This window comes from Cryptomeria japonica, chromosome 7, assembly GCF_030272615.1.
Source record: "Cryptomeria japonica chromosome 7, Sugi_1.0, whole genome shotgun sequence".
In the NCBI taxonomy this organism is placed as follows: Eukaryota; Viridiplantae; Streptophyta; class Pinopsida; order Cupressales; family Cupressaceae; genus Cryptomeria; species Cryptomeria japonica.
This window is the reverse complement of record NC_081411.1, coordinates 857,933,443-857,940,607: the sequence shown is the minus strand read 5'-3', so window position 1 is coordinate 857,940,607 and position 7,165 is coordinate 857,933,443.

Sequence of the window (7,165 nt, the reverse complement as noted above, 5' to 3'; positions counted from 1 at the left end):
CAATAGTATACAAATTTTTGTATGCTCTACATTTTGTGGAATTGGTTGTTTTTGGTCTGATGGTTATTCACACATCACATCTCTTTCTAGCCAACTTCACATTGTATGTATTTGATCTGGATGGTATAAAGAGGTCAAAATTGTTTTGTATTAGTGTGTGTAATGATGTGGTGACAAGAAAGATAGAAATTATGAAAGTGGTGTGAATTGAAAGAAGATCAAATGTTTGAATATTTGTCAGAAGAGTCAAATGAGTGCTTAAATTGATAATTGTTATTAGCATTGGATAGGTTCTCTTTTCATCACACTTCAAATTATTTTGGACAATTATTTTTGTACCTTGCCCTGAAGAAGTGATTTTCAATTGTGTAAGTCCCCTTTTGTATCTTGCCTAAGGTAGAGCGCCTTAGTCTGCAAGCCCAAAGTAGGAATCTATTTGGCTAGTGGTCATATTTATTGTAAACAATTTTATATTTTGTGAGTTTGATTCTCACTATGGTTTTTCCCTGTTTGGATTTTCCACGTAAATATTTGGTGTTCTTATGTTTCTATTATTTTCTTTGTTGCATAATTGGAGTGAATAAATAATGTGTTTTAGCATCCTTAATTGGTAATATTTTTGTTCATGTTAATTCATGCCCCCTCTCAACAGTTAGTAGTGTTCAACAATGAGGACTAGGGTGACATGGTGCCATGGTCTAGATACGGGTGCCACAACGCTCTTGTCCTCCAAAAGTAGGACAAGAAGCTACCAAATAAAGAGAGAATAACCCTGGGATGGGGTCCACTTAGCCATGTACACAAGTGACATCAAGTTCAAAGTAAAAAGGGCCAAAATGGGCCTAGGGGAAATGGAGATAGGACACACTAAAGTAGGAGCACAAATATGAGGTGTGGATTATACCTGTTACAATTTACAATGCTACATTTAGCTCCCACTTTAACAAGAGTATGAGAATATGCAAATACTCACAGTAACATAGAAAGATGAGTATGAGAGAGAGAGAGAGAGAGAGGAGTAATTAGGAGCGAGATCACAAAGAGGTAAGACATCACTAATTTTCAGGAACCAAGCCCCTAAACTTGGGATCTTAACTCACATAATCACATGCAAGGACACACAAAATAAGACAAGGAACAAAAATCCAAACAAAGATAAAAGACACACAACAGAAGGGGTTAGTACTAAAAATAAAATGTTCCAAGTCAACTAGTTGAAGAGGCCTCGATAGTCAATGTCTTGGCCACTAATCTCATTCTCATAATTCTATTATAAGAACACAAGTTGTCACATGAAAAGAGAAAGAGTATACATCAAGTGATGAACCATGATCCAATAAGCAACAAATATATGAGCTCATGGGAAGGAGAAAGGAGAGAAAATGGACACCACAGGCTAGGAAACTGCATTATGCTAGGGGATCCATGAAAAGAAAAGAAAGAGAGACCATGGAGCCCACATGATAGAAAGCTATGTTATGCTAGGTGATCCATGTGGAACATGAATACTCATGGGACAAAAAGTTGTGTTATGTTGTGTGATTCATGTAGAGGAGAGTCAAAATAGTCTAGAAAGTTGTGTTTTGATAGTTCCACTCATCCCAAAAATGTTACACAAGGAGGGTTGAATAGTCTAGCAAGTTATTCTATGCTAGTTAACCTATCTTAAATAAGTTGAAAAAGGAAGAGCTGAAAGGTCTAGCAAGTTATTTTATGCTAGTCAATGATGGAGTTGTAAAGCACTGAGAGGGCTGGGGGGGGGGGGGGGGGGGTGGGGGGGTGAATTAGTGACACCAAAAGAAATACTACTTTAAACACTGATCGGTAGATATACTTATCAAGTTTGTTAAACAATATGCATGTAATCCAAAATGATATAACAACATCCACAATAAGTAAAACATCCACCATAGCACAAGTGTTTGTATGTGGAAAACCCAAATAGGTAAAAACCACGGTGAGATGGGACTCACAAGTTAACTATTTGCAGTAATAGATAACTGACCGGTTAAGGTCTACAAAAGGTTGCTCTGCTAGGAGTGAATCTTGTTAAAGATCCCAAAGCTTATTTAAAAGTTATACACTGTAAAAGGTACTACCCTATAAGGAGTAACCTCATTAGAGGATTTTTGAATCCAAACTAATAGATCACCTAGTTAGAGGATTTGTACAATGAGGATTGTTAGAGCTTACCCGATTAGGGGATTTGACTGTTGCAGTGAGTAGAAAACAATAGGTGGTGTGATCTAGTAGTAGCACAACTTACTTGAATAGATCCTCTTCTGCGCACTCAACACTTCATTACCAACATACTCTGCAACTTAACACTTCTGCCTTTGCATCAAATCATCACATAGCATATCTCCTTCGCTCATACAAAATAATTCATTGTGATGTCAATATATAAACATTTAGATTTCATGTCGGCCTCTAGAAATCATATCACAATTTCCTAGGTGCAGTGTATCTAGTCAAACAATCATACTCATCACAAAAATACTGCCAAAAATTGTCGGTAAGGATAACTCATCACATAATCAGTGAATACTGGTTGGAACAATCAATACCAGTTGGAGTAAACATATAAACCATTTATCCATTGATGCTCCTTTAATCTCCACTGGATCTTCAGGTTGATGTCGAGTTATGTATAACCACTGGTTGTCTCCATGTATATACCAGTTGTCATCATGTACCAGTTAGATATAAACCTCTAGTATACCGATTGTAATATAAACAACTTTGAAGTCACAGCGGTAGACAATATGAACATATGTGTGTGTATGTGTTTCATCAATGACAACATATGATGAAGTTAATCATTACAATCATCATCAAGCCAACAATCAACTCACCCTACTATATATGTCATTGTCTAGTTTTAGGATTAAGCATCTCTTCTAAGAGTTTAGGTTTGGTTTTGAGCCTGCAACAACCTGTATAAGACATGTAATTGAAAAACAATATGCTTGGTTTTAGGAATGGAAACAACTTGTCTAAGAGTTAGGTTTGGTTTTGAGCACGTACACCCTATATAAGACTTACAAAAGGATTGCGTCTAGTTTTGAGCATGAAACAACTCATATAAGACATGCAAAATAAAAAATATGGTACAATGAGGGCATGATGTATGCACCCTTTTAAGATGTCAGCATAGTGGTATGTTGATGTTTGAAGGAAGCTAGAAACAAGGATAGATACCTTCATCATGAAGGAGATATACTTTAGGCAACAATTTACATGAATCCAAGCTAAAAAGACATGACTATTATAAGAAAGGAAAAGATAGTTGTATAAGAGATATCTTGAAACAAGTGTAAGGGAATTATTTGGAGGAAGAGGAAGAGATCTTTGCTTAAAGACATATACTTCCAAGAGCAGATTTTGATAAAAAATAACATCATTTACCAAAATAAAGGAAGGAGAACAAGAATTCATACCTTCCTCCTATTGCTAGGTAAAGGGATTCTTGATGAAGGATAAAACACTTTTGACCCTAAGCGGGGGGTTTGTTTATAATAGACGTACATCGTCAAGTGAAGAAGAGGTTGCACACAAGGATAGACACCTCTTGCATAAGAGAGAATCCTTGAGAAAACAAACAACTTCACACAAGGAATAACATTGTATCATAAGGAAACACCACTCATCTTAAAAAAAGTGAATCCTTAGAAAGGATAGGAGATAGAAGATAAAATCAATTCCCCCAAGCATAGGGACAAAGAGAAGAATTGCACTCCTTCCAAAGAGAGATTATACATAAAAGATGTACCACTTCAAGCAAGAATAGGTCCTAAGCAAGGAATACATATCTACTCACATGAAGGAAAATTCAATGTGAGAAAACACATGAAGTTATGAAAATACAACTCAAAAGAAGAGGCAATCTTCAAAAAGGAAATTGAGTTGAATATATTATCCTTGCCCTCCAGCCAAGGAGACAAGAAATAATTATGTTGCTATCCAAGTATGATTGGAATTGAAGATGCGTCACCACACATGACAAAGAGCTCCCAATAAAGTTAAACTACCAATGTCATAGGGTGAGGAGCAACATAATAAGGTGAATGGAGTGCTAAGGCACTACCTCTTCACCAAGAAAAATTGTAAGATTAGTTGTAAGAGCTATGTGATCTCGATCATATTGGTCTTGAATAAATTCTTTAAAATATTTACAATATCTAGGGAATGAGAATAACAATGATTAAAATGACAATATTCATCACCTTTTTTGTTCGTATTGTTATATTTTATGAAAAAAAATATCACAAGCTTATCATACTGCAGTCTCCAAAATATTCTTGTAGCTATTTTTTCTTGATTGTCAATATGGATAGGTTTTGTCTATTGAGATATAGGACAAGGTGTGCTAGTGGAAGGAGAAGGATTGTTTTCTTGAAGCAAAATAATTTGTAAGGAAGGAGGATAATTATTTGATGTAGAAGCATATTTTGATGGGCAATAGTATCTATGACTTGTAAAATAGTCTTTAAGAATTTGAACCTTGCGAGCATCCTCCATAGATGTTTGAGAATTAGGATATCCTAGGCCTTCTTTAGTAAATTGTCTGGGAGGGTCTACATGGATCTTAATTCCTTGTTCATATTTTCCAAGTCCTTGTCCTGTGTAGCCTTGTTTTGAAATCATATCATATCCAACTTCATACGAAGTTCTCAATTGTGAAGGAGAAGGGCTTTCCTTATGAATTTCTTCAAAATTTCTAGTGTAAGGACACATAGAAGGGTCAAAGGGATAATTAGGTGAAGAGGGGATATCCTTTGTAGATAAATTTTCTTTCTATCATCATTATTCATGCCCTCTTTGGTTGGTTGGGAAGAAGGGTCCTTATCATCTAAGGATTCATCTTTGCTTAATGATATGTAAGGATATAGATCATTAATAAAATGCATTACATCATCTTGCCTACAAATATGTTGATGATTAAGATAAGCTCTAGGAGAATAAGGAGCATATAGAGAGATTGATGCACCAACTTTTTCATCTTGTCTCCCTTTCACTAGAGTATGTGTATGAGAAGAAGATTGTGTTATGTCTCTCTTCAATGCTTGCTCTCCATTGTAGAGATTATTAATAGGAGTATTGATTCTTTCCTCATTCTCATGAGATAGGCTAAGATAGGTACAAGTGTTAACACTTTCTTAAAAATATCATCATAAAACAACATACAACATGGATAAAAGCTTTAAGAGATTATTTGCCCCTAGGAAATATCTTTGAGATTCTAATGATGCCATATACAAGAATACTATGAATGAAAAGAAGTAATGTAAAGTGAAAGAAACCATTATGTAACACATGATTTTGGTAAATGTAACTAAGAAACAATGTAGTCACATGTGAAATATCAAACCAATCAAATTTAGTGAATTCCACTATGAAACACCCTAAATTTGATTTGAAGTTCAGAAGATGGAAGTGTAGGATACATCAGGTTCACCAAAATGTAATGGTGGTAAATTTAGGGTTTCGCCAATTAAGATAATAAAACCACTAATCTTACCTAATTAACCAAACATTTAACAAGGGGAGGAAATTCAATAGATCTAGCCACAATTCAATTAGGAAAAAGGGTTGAGATATCAATTAAATTTACCTATAGGTCATCTCCCCTTTTTGAGTTGAATTGTAAAGTTTAGGGTAAAATAATGAACCAGTGAATCAAAACAACAATAAGAGAGTGCTACAGATATCAAACAAAGCCACAAACAAAGATCCAAGAAGAAGAATAGGATCAAAACCTAATACTAAAATTTTGGGTTGAATTGTCAGGACCAGGGTGGTAGGTCATCCCGGTCTTATAATTCTTGGATGGGCAAGTGGGATCTTTTCCAGATCAGGGTGACACATAAGAGCCACTGTCAAAAGATCAGGAAAAATTCTCAAGACTAGGGTGATAGGCCACCTTGGTCCTCCGCTATTCAATCCTGTAAAAGCCGAATTTGTTCATCATCAAATATTTTGTTAGAATCTTGGATACTAGCTCTTGAATCATTTTTTTGCACATAGAAAGAGAGTAAAAGGGTTGTTGATAGGGGCTTGTCTTGGTTCAAACCATGATTTACTAATTAATCTTGAGTTGAATTAAGGTAGAAAATGTAAATACTGAAGTAAATGCTAGAATATATACCTCAAATTTGCAATGGTAGGTAGAAGTTCGATGATGCAATGCCCTTTAGATGTGATCATGAATGTTGGATGCAATAACATGACAAACACATGAGCATGAATGACCTAATCAAACACACATGCTTGCATAAAGATTGATGTGGCTTTGCTCCATGATGCTTGAAGGATATGGTGGGATGAAAGGTTGCCTTGAATGCTTGAGAATGCTTGGCAAATGCATGAATGATGGGGTATGATAGTGATCAATTGCTTCTAGGTGAATATATATTGATATGTTGTCCTTATATAGGGTTCCCTAGGTAAATTACCGATTAGGATGACCTTCAATGGGCAAGCGTAACCACAAGGACAAAAATCCATCGGGGAGGGCGAATGTTTTCCTACATTTAAAATGGATCTTGTTTAAGGAGGACTAGGACGCCATGGTGCCATGGTTTAGACAGGGGTGCCACAACACCCTTATCCTCCAAAAGCGGGACAAGGAGCGACCAAATAAAGCAAGCATATCCCTAGGATGGGGTCCACTTAGCCATGTACACAAGTGACATCAAGTTTGGAGTAAAAGGGGTCAAAACTGGCCTAGGGGAAATGAAGATAGGAAATGCTAAAGTAGGAGTACAAATATGAGGTGTGAATTGTACCGATTACAATTTATGATGCTATAAAGGTTAATTATAAACTTGGAGTTTGACTTGGTAGGCAAATCCCTATCAACCCAACACCATTTTCTCTCTCTCGTGTGTGTAGGTTACAAGTTCAACAAAGAGGGAATATATATTCAAAAAGTGTAGATTGAGACAAAGAGAACTAGATTTTGAAGAAGTAGAAAACCCTAGACATTGTAGCTTAACTACAATGTCTAACACTTCTTCAACAAAATTTCAGGAAGATACCCAGAGCGACATTTTAATTCCAAATCTGTTTTTGATATTTCCATTAGACACTTGCAGGACTAGGTCTCCTAGCTACATAGTCCAACACTTTCAAGCTTAAATTGCAAACATAGGTTCCTTTCTTA